Source organism: Melanerpes formicivorus, unplaced genomic scaffold (assembly GCF_026170545.1).
Source record: "Melanerpes formicivorus ecotype bairdi unplaced genomic scaffold, bMelFor1.0.p_v2 SCAF_85, whole genome shotgun sequence".
Lineage (NCBI taxonomy): Eukaryota > Metazoa > Chordata > Aves > Piciformes > Picidae > Melanerpes > Melanerpes formicivorus.
The window spans coordinates 1,977,665-1,992,099 of NW_027142437.1; the positions used below are offsets into that span (position 1 = coordinate 1,977,665).

Consider the following 14,435-nt stretch of genomic DNA (forward strand, 5'->3'; position numbering starts at 1 on the left):
TGTAACTGCTGTGGGACCACAGCAGAAGAAGGCTCTGCAAAGGGCAATTTCAAAGATAAAAAAGCCTGTGAACCAGCTTAATATCTTAAAACCTTACTACCAGACTTAATGCTGCATGAAGAGACACAGAGCTCTCTCTCTGGATTTAAACTGAAAGAGAATAGTAATCCAGCAGAGTCCATATGGTCACCAAGCTATTGATGTTCATCACTGCTGCTCTGGCCTTCAATATATGCTGGAGGGAAGGGAGCCACCCAGAGGGACCCTGCCAGGCTGCAGAGCCAGGCCCAAGCCAACCTCATGAGGTTCCACAAGACCAAGTGCAAGCTCCCTGGCGAACTGGAGACCTGTTAGTCTGCCCTGGGTGCTGGGGAAGGTGATGGAGGACGTGATCATCATTGGCATCCTGGCCTGCAGCAGGAACAGTGTGGCCAGCAGGAGCAGGGAAGTCATTGTGCCCCTGGACTCAGCACTGGTTAGGCCACACCTGGAGTCCTGTGTCCAGTTCTGGGCTCCTCAGTTTAAGAAGGACATTGAGACACTTCAAGGTGTCCAGAGAAGGGCAACAAGGCTGGGGAGGGGTCTGGAGCACAGCCCTGGGAGGAGAGGCTGAGGGAGCTGGGGTTGCTTAGCCTGGAGAAGAGGAGGCTCAGGGGAGACCTTCTTGCTCTCTCCAACTCCCTGAAGGGAGGTTGTAGCCAGGTGGGGGTTGGTCTCTTCTCCCAGGAGCCAGCACCAGAACAAGAGGACACAGTCTCAAGCTGTGCCAGGGCAGGTTTAGACTCGAGGTGAGGAGGAAGTTCTTCACTGAGAGAGTTGCTCACCATTGGGATGTGCTGCCCAGGGAGGAGGTGGAGTCCCCATCCCTGGAGGTGTTCAAGAGGGGATTGGATGTGGCACTTGGTGCCATGGTTTAGTCATGAGGTCTGTGGTGACAGGTTGGACTCGATGATCCTCGAGGTCTCTTCCACCCTTAGTGATTCTGTGAGACTGTGATCCATGCAGTATGGATCTAGTAGTTCAAGGAACTACTGGAGAGAGCTCAGCAGAAGCTATGAGGATGATGAAGGGACTGGAAGATTTGTGTGATGAGGAGAGGCTGAGAGCCCTGGGGAGGAGGAGGCTGAGAGGGGACCTGATCAATGCCTACCAGTATCTGAAGGGTGGCTGTCAGGAGGAGGCAGCCAGGCTCTTCTCAGTGATGCCCAGGGACAGGATGAGAGGCAATGGATGGAAGCTCAGCCACAGGAAATTCCACCTCAGCATGAGGAGAAACTTCTTTGGTGTGAGGGTGCAGAGACTGCCCACAGAGGCTGTGGAGTCTCCTTCTCTGGAGAGCTTCCAAACCCACCTGGCTGTTTCCTGGGTGACCTGCCCTGGGGGGTCCTGCTTTGCAGGGGGGGTGGACTCAATCTCTGGAGCTCCCTTCCAACTTCCAGCATTCTATGATTCTATCTTGAGGGCCCTCACAGGGCATGTGCAGAACAAGCAGGTGATGGATGCAGGCAGCATGGCTTCATGGTGGGGATGGGAGCTCTAGGTGAGCAGTTGGACTTGATGATCTCAAAGGGCTCTTGAACTTCCACAGTTCTGTGACTCTGTCCTGCAGCTGGGGCAGGGCAATCCCAAGCACTGCTATAGGCTGGGCAGGGGCTGGCTGGAGAGCAGCCCTGAAGAAAAGCACCCAGGGGTGCTGGGGGAGGAGAAGCTCAGCAGGAGTATCACAGTATCACCAAGGTTAGAAGAGACCTCAGGGATCATCGAGTCCAACCTGTCTCCACAGACCTCATGACTAGACCATGGCACCAAGTGCCACATCCAATCCCCTCTGGAACACCTCCAGGGATGGGGACTCCACCACCTCCCTGGGCAGCACATCCCAATGACCAATGACTCTCTCCATGAAGAACTTTCTCCTCACCTCGAGTCTAAACCTGCCCTGGCACAGCTTGAGACTGTGTCCTCTTGTTCTGGTGCTTGGTGCCTGGGAGAAGAGCCCAACCCCCACCTGGCTACAACCTCCCTTCAGGTAGTTGTAGAGGGCAATGAGGTCACCCCTGAGCCTCCTCTTCTCCAGGCTAAGCAACCCCAGCTCCCTCAGCCTCTCCTCACAGGGCTGTGCTCAAGGCCTCTCCCCAGCCTCCTTGCCCTTCTCTGGACACCTTCAGGTCTCTCAATGTCCTTCTTAAACTGAGGGGCCCAGAACTGGACTGTGCACTTGCAGCCCAGAAAGCCATGCAGAGCCTGAGCTGCATCAAGCAAAGTGTGGCCAGCAGGTCCTTCTTGAACTGGGGAGCCCAGACTTGGACACAATCTTCCAGATGTGGCCTCAGCAGGGCAGAGCAGAGGGGGAGGAAAACCTCTCTCAACCTACTAACCACAGCCCTTCTAATCCACCCCAGGCTGCCATTGGCCTTCAGGGCCACCAGAGCACATTGCTGGCTCAGGGTCAACCTCCCATCCCCCAGCACCCTCATTAAAGTCTCTGAGAAATCTCCCTAGCAAAGAGCAAAGGAGGACACCAAAGTGATGCTGCAGCACACACACATATTGCCACTCATTAGCACAGCTGACAAGCCTGCTTGGGGGGGATAAAAAGTTAGGAATGATGAGGAGGAGGCAAGCCCAGGCCTGGCAGCATGCTAATTGAAAGGCAGGCCAACAAGGGTGAGAGAAGCAGCAGCAGTGCCCCTGTAGCATCCACATGCCGAGCAGCAAAGCAGGGAGACACAGTGTGCTGCTGAATGCCACTTGCACAGCCAAGCCCCTGCCAGAAAGGCTTCCTCCAAGAGCACAGCAAAGGCTTCAATGAGAGAAGCAAACACTGCACAGATAGCATTTCATCAGGAGCTCACAACAGGAGTCCAGGATTTAACTCCTAAGCTTTCCCACCTTGGCAAAGGACTCCAGGCAAGAAACCACAAAGGAATTTTTCCACTTGGGAAACCACAGAAGAAATTCCTCTCCCCCTCCAGAAGTCCACATGGACTAGAGCCAAGCCCATGTTGTCTCAGGAGCCTCTGAAGTGTGTGATCTCAGACCCAGTCTGAGATTCCCTGCTTACACTCCCCATGCACACATTTCTCCCTGCACCAGGGCTACTGCAGGCATCTGTGACCTTTTGGGAGAGGCAGGGAAGGTTACAGGTCTGAGAGACTCCTGAGGGAGGGTGAGCTGCATGGGTTGCAGCTTACCAGGTGAGAGAGGCAAAGCCCTCATCTGCCTCCCCTGCTTCTGCTCCTCACCACATGCTCCTGCTGCCCTGCTGAGCAAGCTCCAAAAGGAGTGCTGGCCCTCGGCAGCAGGGATGTGGAGGAGGAAGCTCATGGCTTTGGCTGCCTGGGATGGCTTTGGCTGCTCCCTGCAGAGCCAGCAGCTGGCACTGAGGTGTGCAAGAATCCAGGGACCATCAATGCTGCTGGGGAGGGAGGGTGCAGCCCCGAGCTTCCCCCCTTCTAAGGGGCCAGCAGGCAATGGCTCTGCCCAACCAGTCACAAATGCAACCCGAGGGAGCCATTCAGATTGAAGTCACTGAAATTGATTGTCACTTTACTCCTTCCTGAAAGCTTTGATCCCTGCCCTGGAAACTCTGCAGCAGGGAAGCAGGGCCAACAAGCTCAGGAGGCTACCACACAGCATGAAATCTTCAAGGCAGCAGAGCAGCTATGGAGCATCCCCCTCCTCAAACACCCCAGTGCCTGCCCTCCAAAGAGCAGGCACCAAGGTGGCCAGGTCCAGGCTGCCAGCACACAGGACTCACCCAGCTGAGGAAAAGGAAGGCACAGCAAAACTGTTCCTCTGCCACAGAGCACTGTATGGAACATTTTTATTGCCTTCACCTTCACCTTCACCAGTGTAGAGCAGGTGTGAGGGGCTGCACTTCATTAGCTCAGGAAAGAGCAAAGCACAGATGGGGGCTCAGAAGGGGAGGTCTTCACCCCACTGCCCCCCTCACAGGTCATGCCAGAGGACTGGAAAAGGACATGATGCCTTCCCCTGGGCAGCTGCTTCTGAAACACAGAATTGTCAGGGTTGGAAGGGAGCTCAAGGCTCAGCCAGTCCCAAGCCCCCTGCCATGGGCAGGGACACCTCACACCACAGCAGGTTGCTCACAGCCACATCCAGCCTGGCTGCAAACACCTCCAGGCAGGAGGCTTCCACCACCTCCCTGGGCAACCTGTGCCAGGCTCTCACCACCCTCCCATTTGGGCACAGGTTGTGAAGCCCCATACAGTAAATAAAGTAGGCACAGTACACACTCTATGTGATTTTTATCCCTCTGACCTTCCTGGTTTAAACCACAGCACGCTCCTACACCTCCATTTCCTGCAGGATTACAGGCTGCACTCCTAAACCACAACATTCTGCTCTTTCATGCAATAGTTTGCCTCAACAGTCACTGCTCTAAAACCAAAGGCATCCAGCTCTGGGCTGCCCAGCTCAGGAGGGACAGGGATCTGCTGGAGAGAGGCCAAGGGAGGGCTCCAAGGGTGCTGAAGGGACTGCAGCACTGCCTGGGGAGGAGAGGCTGAGAGCCCTGGGGCTGTTCAGTCTGGAGAGGAGAAGGCTGAGAGGGATCTGATCAATGGCTATCAATAGCTGAGGGCTGGGGGGCAGGAGGCAGGGGACAGGCTCTGCTCAGCTGCACCCTGGGATAGGACAAGGAGCAAGGGATGGAAACTGCAGCCCAGGAGGTTGCAGCTCAGCATGAGGAGGAACTTCTGCACTGTGAAGCTCCCAGAGCCCTGGAGCAGGCTGCCCAGAGAGGTTGTGGAGTCTCCTGCTCTGGAGCCTTCCCAGCCCTGCCTGGATGTGTTCCTGTGTGCCCTGTGCTGGATTCTCTGCTCCTGCTCTGGATGGGGGCTTGGACTTGATCTCCAGAGGTCCCTTCCAACCCCTAACACCCTGTGATGATCCTATGGAGTTGCAGGTGGTCAGCAACAGGTGAAAGACTCTAGGTGCTTCTCACAGAAAGTGTGTTTCTTTGGAGAACTAAAATCCCTTTTTCCACATGAGATGGAGCACCTCTGCTGTGAGGACAGGCTGAGGGAGATGGGGCTGCTCAGCCCAGAGGAAACTCCAGGGGGACCTTACAATACATGAAGGGACCCTACAGGAGGGCTGGAGAGGGACTTTGCATATGGGTGTCTAGCAATAGGACCACAGGGAAGGGATTTAAGCTGAGGAAGAGTAGCTTTAGACTGGATCTCAGTATAACTAACTAAGGTTGGAAGAGACCTTGAGGATCATCGAGTCCAACCTGGATCTCAGCAAGTTCTCCAGTCCAAGGGTGGTGGGACACTTGAACAGGCTGCCCAGGGAGGTTGTGGATGTGCCCTCCCTGGGTGTGTTCAAGGCCAGGCTGGATGAGGCCTTGAGCAGCTGAGTCGAGTTGAGAGGCTTCCCTGCCCAGGAGCAGATGAGCTCTGAGATCACTTCCAACCTAAGCTATTCTATGAGCTCAGGCCAGAATTCAGACAGCACCTGAAGAATCATCAAGGTCAAGCCCCTGCACGAGAGCAAATACAGCAGTGCTGAGGGAAGTCTTTCATGTAGCCTTAGCACAAGTTTTAATTGACTTACACAAACCTCTGCAAACAGGGAGACTGCACACCCCCAGCTTGTGCCTCTTTGCCCCAAGGTATAACAGACTAAGAACTATGCCTAATCTTTGGCACAAAGTAGTGCCATGTTTTTCAGGCTAGGACCTGACAGGAGGACAGGCTGAGGGAGCTGGGGGTGCTCAGCCTGGAGAAGAGAAAGCTCTGGGGAGACCTAAGAGCAGCCTGTCAGTACCTGAAGGGGGGTACAGGAAGGAGGGAGAGGCCTGCCCTTGCAAACCCTGCCTGCTTGCAAAGGCCTGCAGGGCCAGGACCAGGGGCAATGGCCTCAAACTAGAGCAGAGCAGATTGAGGTTGGATATCAGGAACAAGTTCTGCACCATGAGGGTGGTGGCACACTGGAACAGGTTCCCCAGGGAGGTGGTTTGAGGCCCCATCCCTGGAGATGTTCTTGATATCCCATAACCCTCAGTCCTGCTTCCATGGCACTGCTGCTGCCAAGTTAGCTTTACCTATCAGCACTGTGGGATCTCCCTCCCAAAAACAGTACCTTGGGCTTGACCATCAAATACATCAAAACCCTCTTGCCTTCCAAAACAGAGCATCAACAAACAAGGCCTCAAACCCTTACTCAGCCTCCTTCAGTCTGTGCTAACTCTGCTGATCAAAGGCATCAAGGGCAACCCCAAAGAGTCCCAAAGTGGCAGCATTGCCCCCAGCACCACTTAGGCTGACTTCCCAGTTTGATGGGCACTCAAAATCACCCAGTGAGAACAACCACCCACAGCTGCTGGCTGCAAACCTTTGGCTCAGCCCTTCCCAAACACTTCAGGTGAATAAATAACTTTCCTGAGCACAGCTGGAGATGGGGGCAGACTGCAGGCAGGTTGTCTCTGGTAGGCTTCCTGCAGTAGTCAGTGCCTCAAATTAATGCAAGAAACTGAGCAACTACTTGACAGGACTTGCCCTGTATGTTCTCCCAGGGTGCACACACAGCACAGTGACCTCCTGAACTGCAGGAGCTGCTCTGTATCAGTGCCACAGTACATTAGAGGTTGGAAGGCACCTCCAGAGATCAGCCAGTCCAACTTCCCTGCCAGAGCAGCAGCACCCAGGGCAAGCCACACAGCAATGCAGCCAGGGGGGGTTGGAAAGGCTCCAGAGCAGGAGACTCCACAACCTCTCTGGGCAGCCTGCTCCAGGCCTCCCTCACCCTCACAACAAAGAACTTTCTCCTCCTGGGCAGCTGAAACCTTCTCTGCTCAAGTTTGTCTCCAGTGCTCCTTGGCTTCTTGCTGTGCAGCACCCACAAGAGCTTGGCCCCCTCCCCTTGACCCCCAGCCCTCAGCTCTTGAGAGACATTCAGCAGATCCCTCTCAGCCTTCTCCTCTCCAGGCTAAACAGCCCCAGGGCTCTCAGGCTCTCTTCCCAGGGGAGATGCTCAAGTCCCCTAAGCATCCTCCTGCCTCTGCCTTGGGCTCTCCCCAGCAGCTCTCTGTCTCTCTTCAGCTGGGGAGCCCCAAACTGGACCCAGGATTGCAGCTGTGCTCTCAGCAGGGCAGAGCAGAGCAGAGGGGGAGGAGAACCTCCCCAGCCCTGCTGGCCATACTTTTCTTGCTGCATCCCAGGAGAAGTGCAAAAGCCAGCTTCAGTGGAAGGAATAGACTAGACTAGACTAGAAGTTAACCAGGTTGGAAGAGACTTTCTTCCAGTAACCTGCACTGCTGCTTTTTGAGCCCCTGTAAACTTTCCACACCCACACACTTCAGAGAGCATTTCCAGAGCTTCACTAACCACACACCTGGTCAAACCCAAAACACATTCTCTGTGTTCCTTTTGAACCTAGCAGCTTCCAGGTTTTGTACTGAAAGTGACAACCACAGCCTTGAACTTTGCCACATGGCTCAGGAGGCCCTCAAAACTTCTCCAGCCTCAAAGCTACTCCCCACCCAGGGCTGTCAAATACCGAGGGAATACAAAGGGTTATTTGGGGTCACAAAGCATCTGCAAGGGTGGAGAAAGCGATACAAGGAAGCTTCAAGCCCTCGCTTGCGAGATCATTATGGTTAATGGGTCAAAATGCTGACCCAGTACCACAGCAAAGGTGCAAGGTGACCCTGGACTTTGAGCAGATTATACATCAACAGCCACTGGAGCTGGAAACAGGGGGTGGGGAGGGGAGTTCAACTTACAGTTCTGCAAGCTAACACTGACAGGGGTTTAACTCACAAAGCTATTAAGCCCAGCAGCAAACTTTGCTGCCTTCACGTTCACTCTGCTGGCTGTTCAGCTGCACAGCCAAAGGCATAACTGTGCCCTCACTAAGGAGTTCATTAGCTGACATGAGCAACACAGCCACCAAAAGCACACTCAGGCTAAACTCCCAATCCTCACATTAGTAAACTCAACATCACAAGGGTCCAACCCATCATAGCATCAGAGGGACTGGAAGGGCCCTCTAGAGATCTCGAGGGGGAGTCCACCCCCCCTGACAAAGCAGGATCACCTAGGGCTGGCCACACAGGAATGCATCCAGGTGGGGGTTGAAAGTCCTCCAGAGGAGGAGACTCCACAGCCTCTCTGGGGAACCTGTTCCAGGGCTCCAGCACCTCCCACAGTGAAGAAGCTTTTCCTCATGTTGAGGTGGAAATTCCTATGCTCCAGATTGTATCTATGGCCCCTTGTCCTTTCACAGGACATCAGTAAAAATAGACCAGCACCTCCCTCTCAACACCCACCCCTCAGATACTGACATTAATAAGATCCCCTCTCAGCCTCCTCTCCTCAAGACTAAACAGCCCCAGGGCTCTCTCTCCCTCTTGTCCCACTTCAGCAATGCTCTGTTGCAGCTATTTCATGAGCTGCACAGAGTTTGTACCTTGGCACAGGATGCTTAAGCTAACGCTGCTAGGAGACATTTGCTTGTCATGTTGAATTTGCAGGAGGATAATTCTAATCACCAAATCATTTCCCCTGCTTTCAGGCTTATGCTTTTCGTTTTTACTTCCTAGCATCCCCCTCTGTGTTGGAAAGGAAAACTGCAGATGAGATCCACCTCACGAGTTCACCTCCACCCTGTTAATTTGTCACATCTGCAACAACAGAAGGAAGCCTCAGCCCCGCGGCCCAACCTTTGCACTGGGAGGGCTGTGAACCCAGCTGACAGGCTGCTGGCAGCCCAGCGATGCCAAATGAGCTCTAAGGAATTAGATGGCTTCAAAGGTCATTTCCTTCCGAGAGGGAGATGGGGTGCAAGTCACAAACACAAACTCCTTCCCCCCACCTTGTCAGAAAGGGCTGACCATCAGCAGCACCCAGATGAAATCACAGGTAACAAACATGAATGGAATGGACCAGACCAGGTTGGAAGAGACCTTCAAGATCATCATGTCCAACCCATCAACCAATCTAACCCACCTAAACAACTAACCCATGGCACCAAGCACCCCAGCAAGTCTCCTCCTGAACACCTCCAGTGACGGTGACTCCACCACCTCCCCAGGCAGCCCATTCCAAAGGGCAATCACTCTCTCTGTGTAGAACTTCTTCCTAACCTCCAGCCTAAACCTCCCCTGGCACAGCTTGAGACTGTGTCCTCTTGTTCTGGTGCTGGCTGCCTGGGAGAAGAGACCAACCTCTGCCTGTCTACAACCTCTCTTCAGGTAGTTGTAGACAGCAATAAGATCTCCCCTGAGCCTCCTCTTCTCCAGGCTAAGCAACCCCAGCTCCCTCAGCCTCTCCTCACAGGGCTGTGTTCCAAACCCCTCCCCAGCTTTGTTGCCCTTCCCTGGACCCATTCCAGCAAGTCAACCTCCTTCCTAAACTGAGGAGCCCAGAACTGGACACAGGACTCAAGGTGTGGCCTAACCAGTGCAGTGTACAGGGGCAGAATGACCTCCCTGCTCCTGCTGGCCACACTGTTCCTGATGCAGGCCAGGATGCCATTGGCCCTCCTGGCCGCCTGGGCACACTGCAGGCTCATGTTCAGCCTACCATCCACCAGCACCCCCAGGTCCCTCTCTGCCTGGCTGCTCTCAGCCACTCTGACCCCAGCCTGTGGCACTTTGATACAACCTCTAATCTATTCGTTTAGCTATCTCAGTCTCTGGGGGCCTTAGGAATTACCAGCCAGGAAATCCGAGGACCAGGCAACAGAGAGGCTGCACTGCAAGCTGTATTCGAGTGATGGCCCAGTAAGGGCACCAACCTCTTAAAGTTTTCTTACTCAGTGATGAACCCAAGCGACCGGAATCGGCTGTCAAGCTTTGGGTAGCACATCACTACTCCAAAAACCGGAGCCTGCAAAAGCACTTCAGGGAGCAGCACGCCAAGGCAAGACGTTTCTCAGCTCCAGAGCCAGTGACCCCGTGCTAAGGCTCTGACAAACTGATTTTCCGTGACAAGGACAATCCTGCCAGCGCAGAAACGCTGCAGAAACAAGGGGGAGAGGAGCTCGCAGAGGCGCTGTAGAAACAAGAGGGAGAGGAACTCGCAGATACTTAGTAGAAACAAGGGGGAGAGGAGCTCGCAGCAGCGCTGTACAAACAAGGGGGAGAGGAACTCGCAGATACTTTGTAGAAAGAAGGGGGAGAGGCAGCTCAGCGGAGATGGCATTTTATAGAACAACTAAAACATTGAAAACAATAAAGGAAAAGGGGGGAAAAAAAGTAACAAAACCCAAGCCAAACAAATAAAAAAGCACAAACAAAACCCCAACTAACCAACAAACCCCGAAGCAAAGTCACAGGAAAGAAATTCCCACGACAGTTCATTGAAGGAAGTGGAGAAACATCCCTTCGTCCTGTGACCGGAGCCATGGGAAGGTCGGGTCACAGCTCGTCCATCCCCGGGAGCGGCGGGAAGCGCTCACCCGCGGAGCGGCTTTCCCCGGCCCGCACCAACAGGTCTCTCCCCGGCGCCCCCCGGCCCCTTCCCGAGCGCGCAGAGCCCAGGGCCGGCACCGCCAGGACGCATCCTGCGCCGCGGCGGCGGCTCAGCTCCCGCCGGTACCGGGGCGCGTAAGGTGAGAGCCGCCCGGCGCCGCCGCTCTCCCTGCCGGCCGCCGCCGCCCCGTCCCCGTCCTCTCCCCGAGCAGCCCTTAAAGAGACACCCGCCGCCGCCGCGCCCGGCGTTTGCTGCCGGAGCGCTCCTGCCCTCGCACAGCCCCGCTCCCCTCCGCGCAGCCTCCGGCGAACGCCCCCAGCGGGGGAGCCGGCCGCACCTGCCGGCCGGGCCGCGCCTTCCCGGGGCCGCCCGAGGGGAGCCGCGGAGGGGGAAGGCGCCGGGACGGAGCGGCGCGGCCCGGCCAGGCGGCAGGGCCCCCCCGTCGGGCGGCAATGAGGAGGCGGAGGTGCGGCGGGGGGCGGCGAGGGCGGCCGCAGGCCTGCTGCGCCGCGTCCTTACCTGCCGCTGCTGCTGCTGCTGCTGCTGCCCTGCGCTGGGCGCCCGGCTGCCAGCCCTGCCGCTGCTGCGCTGCGCTGCTCTGCGCCGCCCCCGGCCGCCCGGCTGCCAGCCCTGCCCCTGCCGCTGCTGCGCTGCGCCGCCCCCGGCCGCCCGGCTGCCAGCCCTGCCGCTGCTGCGCTGCTCTGCGCCGCCCCCGGCCGCCCGGCACAGCCCAGCCCGGCCCGGCCCGGCCGCCCGCACGTCAGCGCCACAGGGGCGGGGGGAGAGGAGGAGCCGGCGGCTGGGGAGCCCAGGCCGGGCCTTCCCTCGGCAGCGGGGTTGGCTGACCGGGAGCCCTGGGCCTGCCGCCCACCCCGGGGTCCCCGCGGGCGCTGCGCCCCTGCCGCCTCCCGCACGGGGGATGCCCTTCCGCGCCGCTGCGGGCTGCCGCTCCGCGCCGCTGCGGGATGCCGTTCCGCGCTGCTGCGCTATGCCGCTCCGCGCCGCTGCAGGCTGCCGTTCCGCGCCGCTGCGGGATGCCGCTCCGCGCCGCTGCGGGATGCCGTTCCGCGCTGCTGCGCTATGCCGCTCCGCGCCGCTGCAGGCTGCCGTTCCGCGCCGCTGCGGGATGCCGCTCCGCGCCGCTGCGGGATGCCGCTCCGCGCCGCTTGCGCCTGGCCTGTGGAGGGCTGGCACTGGGGGCTTGCCGAGTTTTTAAACCAATTTCATTACTGAAAGGGTCAGCCCTGGCGTTATCTTTGTTTTAATTAGCGGCCGCCCCATGAAGATGAGGAGGTGGCAGGGGAGGTGGCAGCTCTCCTGCTGTCGGAAGTTTGAGATGGTTTAGCCTCCCTGCAGTATCTGTGCTGTCCCCCACCCTCCACGGGCCTGTCCTCGGGGATCTGCCTTGAGACCTTACACGAGTGGGACCAAGCCATGGCCATGGCCATGCCTGCTGCTCAGGGATGGAACAGTGTGACAGTACCACAGAACATCAGAGGTTGGAAGGGACCTCAGAGATCATCCAGTCCAACCCTCCTGCCAGAGCAGCAGCACCCAGGGCAGGCTGCACAGGAATGGGTTGTATTAGAGGTTCTGCTCCCTCTCTGCTCTGCCCTGCTGAGGCCACATCTGGAAGATTGTGTCTGCTTCTGGGCACCTCAGGTCAAGAAGGACCTCAAGGAACTGCTGGAGAGAGTCCAGCACAGAGCCACAAAAATGGTGAAGGCAGTGGAAGATCTTCCTTAGGAGCAGAGCCTGAGGGAGCTGAGGGCTCTGGAGCTTGGCTTGGAGGAGCCTGAGAGGTGAGCTCCTGGCTGGGGCTAAAGCTGTGCAGGGGCAGTGGCCAGAGGCTGGAGCCAGGCTCTGCTGGGGGCTGCCCAATGCCAGCACAAGGGGCAGTGGTGGAAGCTGAGGCAGAGGAAGTGCCATGGAAACATGAAGAATTTGTTCCCTGTGAGGGTGACAGAACCCTGGACCAGGCTGCCCAGGGGGGCTGTGGAGTCTCCCTCTCTGGAGATCTTCAAGACCTGCCTGGATGTGTTGCTGTGTGAGCTGCTCTAGGTGACCCTGCTCTGGCAGGGGGGTTGGACTGGATGAGCTTTGGAGGTCCCTTCCAGCCCCTAACATTCTGTGGATGCATCCAGACAGGCTTTGACTGTGTGCAGAGCAGGAGCCCCAGCACTGTCCCCTGTGGCTTCTGGCAGGCAGCAGAGGTGCCAGCCGGCCTGCCCCCAGCGTGGCAGCTCTGCAGGATTTGTGTGGCACATCCCCACAGCTGGCATGCTGGTGTGACTCAAGGGAGTGACCCAAGTGGACAGCATTGCATCATGCTCAGTGTCACAGCGCTGCGTGGCACCCACAGCCGCTCCTCCCTGACCAGCTGTGCTGGACTTTCGCGTCCCCTCCCCATGCCTGGGCTCCAGGAGCATTCCTGGCATCCCCAGCTGCTTTGTCAACCCTCCTGTAAACACGGTGCAGCTCCTCACACACTGCTTCCCCACTGACCCTGGCTGCACCTGCAAAGCCTCTCTGCTCTCCACCTGCTGGCCAGGGCATTCTGCTGTCTTTTGCTGACAGAGGGGAACAAAACCAGTTCCTGCTTCCAGAATGTCTTAGGTTTTCCTTCACCTTGCAAGCCTGCCTCCTGGCCTTTAGGCTTCACTGCATCCTGCTGGAGTGTTTGGACACCACCAGGGACAATGTGAGTGGAGTAGAGTAGAGTAGAGTAGAGTAGAGCAGGTTGGAAGAGACCTTCAAGATCATCGTGTCCAACCCATCAACCAATCCAACCCACCCAAACAACTAACCCATGGCACCAAGCACCCCAGCAAGTCTCCTCCTGAACACCTCCAGGGATGGTGACTCCACCACCTCCCCAGGCAGCCCATTCCAGTGGGCAATCACTCTCTCTGCGTAGAACTTCTTCCTAACATCCAACCTGAACCTCCCCTGGCACAGCTTGAGACTGTGTCCTCATGTTCTGGTGCTGGCTGCCTGGGAGAAGAGACTAAGCCCCACCTGGCTACAACCTCCCTTTAGGTAGTTGTAGAGAGCAATAAGGTCACCCCTGAGCCTCCTCTTCTCCAGGCTAAGCAACCCCAGCTCCCTCAGCCTCTCCTCATAGGGCTGTGTTCCAAACCCCTCACCAACTTTGTTGCCCTTCTCTGGACACCTTCCAGCAAGTCAACCTCCTTCCTAAACTGAGAGGCCCAGAACTGGACACAGGACTCAAGGTGTGGCCTAACCAGTGCTGAGCACAGGGGCAGAATGACCTCTCTGGGCTCAGCTTCCAGCCAGTTCCTAACCCATCGCAGTGTGCTCCCATCCAAGCCATGGGCTGACAGCTTGGCCAGGAGTTTGCTGTGGGGGACAGTGTCAAAGGCCTTGCTGAGGTCCAGGTAGGCCAAGATGTTTCCTTCCAGCCATATCAAGCCCTGTAGGTACAACAGTCATCATGATGCCTTGGCCTCTTTTAGGGGATGAGGAGAAAACCCAGGGGGGTTCTGTGGTTAAAGGGATGTGCCATGGATGTGCAGATGGAAAGGAAAAGGGGAGTGCCCAAAGCACCAGTGTGAGTAATCCTGCATCCTGGGCAGAGCATGGGTGGGGTGCAATCCTGTGTCCAGATTAACATTCCTGCAGCTCCTGGAGCCTGCTGTGAGCTTGCTCTGTCGGGGCTGTTCTGCAATGTCCTACCTGCCTGCCGAGCAGGGAGGTGAAACTGACAGTTGGGGCTTTGCTTGCTGTCCTGGAGGAAAGTTTGAAGCATGTGGAGGAGGGCAAACACTGCACAGCTTCTGGAGAATGGGAGCTGCCTTTGGCATTGCCTTTTGGGGCAGTGCTTGGTTAAGTTCAGCTCTTTTATTTGCCAAAGAGAGATAAGGATAATTATTATCTGGAGGTGGGGAGAGGGAGAAAAGAAGTGACTGAACAGCTAAAGGAAAATGTGACTTGCTGAGTGGGTAAATTCCCCCCCTCTGCTAGCAAAAC

At 56.8% G+C, this 14,435-nt stretch overlaps 1 protein-coding gene across 6 annotated transcripts in view; it reads right to left on the minus strand.

Moving 5' to 3' along the window:
* The window catches only part of MYO6 (myosin VI), a 158,836-nt gene extending 147,818 nt beyond the window's left edge, over positions 1–11,018 (minus strand). For 2 of the 6 annotated variants that reach the window (XM_068165176.1, XM_068165174.1), the window contains exon 1: positions 10,965–11,007. The gene's annotated coding sequence lies outside the window, so the exon portion shown is untranslated. Of the gene's footprint in view, positions 1–10,964 lie in introns of all 6 variants that reach the window. The other 4 variants (XM_068165177.1, XM_068165175.1, XM_068165178.1 and 1 more) reach the window with 3 other exon arrangements.
* Positions 11,019–14,435: the final 3,417 nt, after the last annotated feature.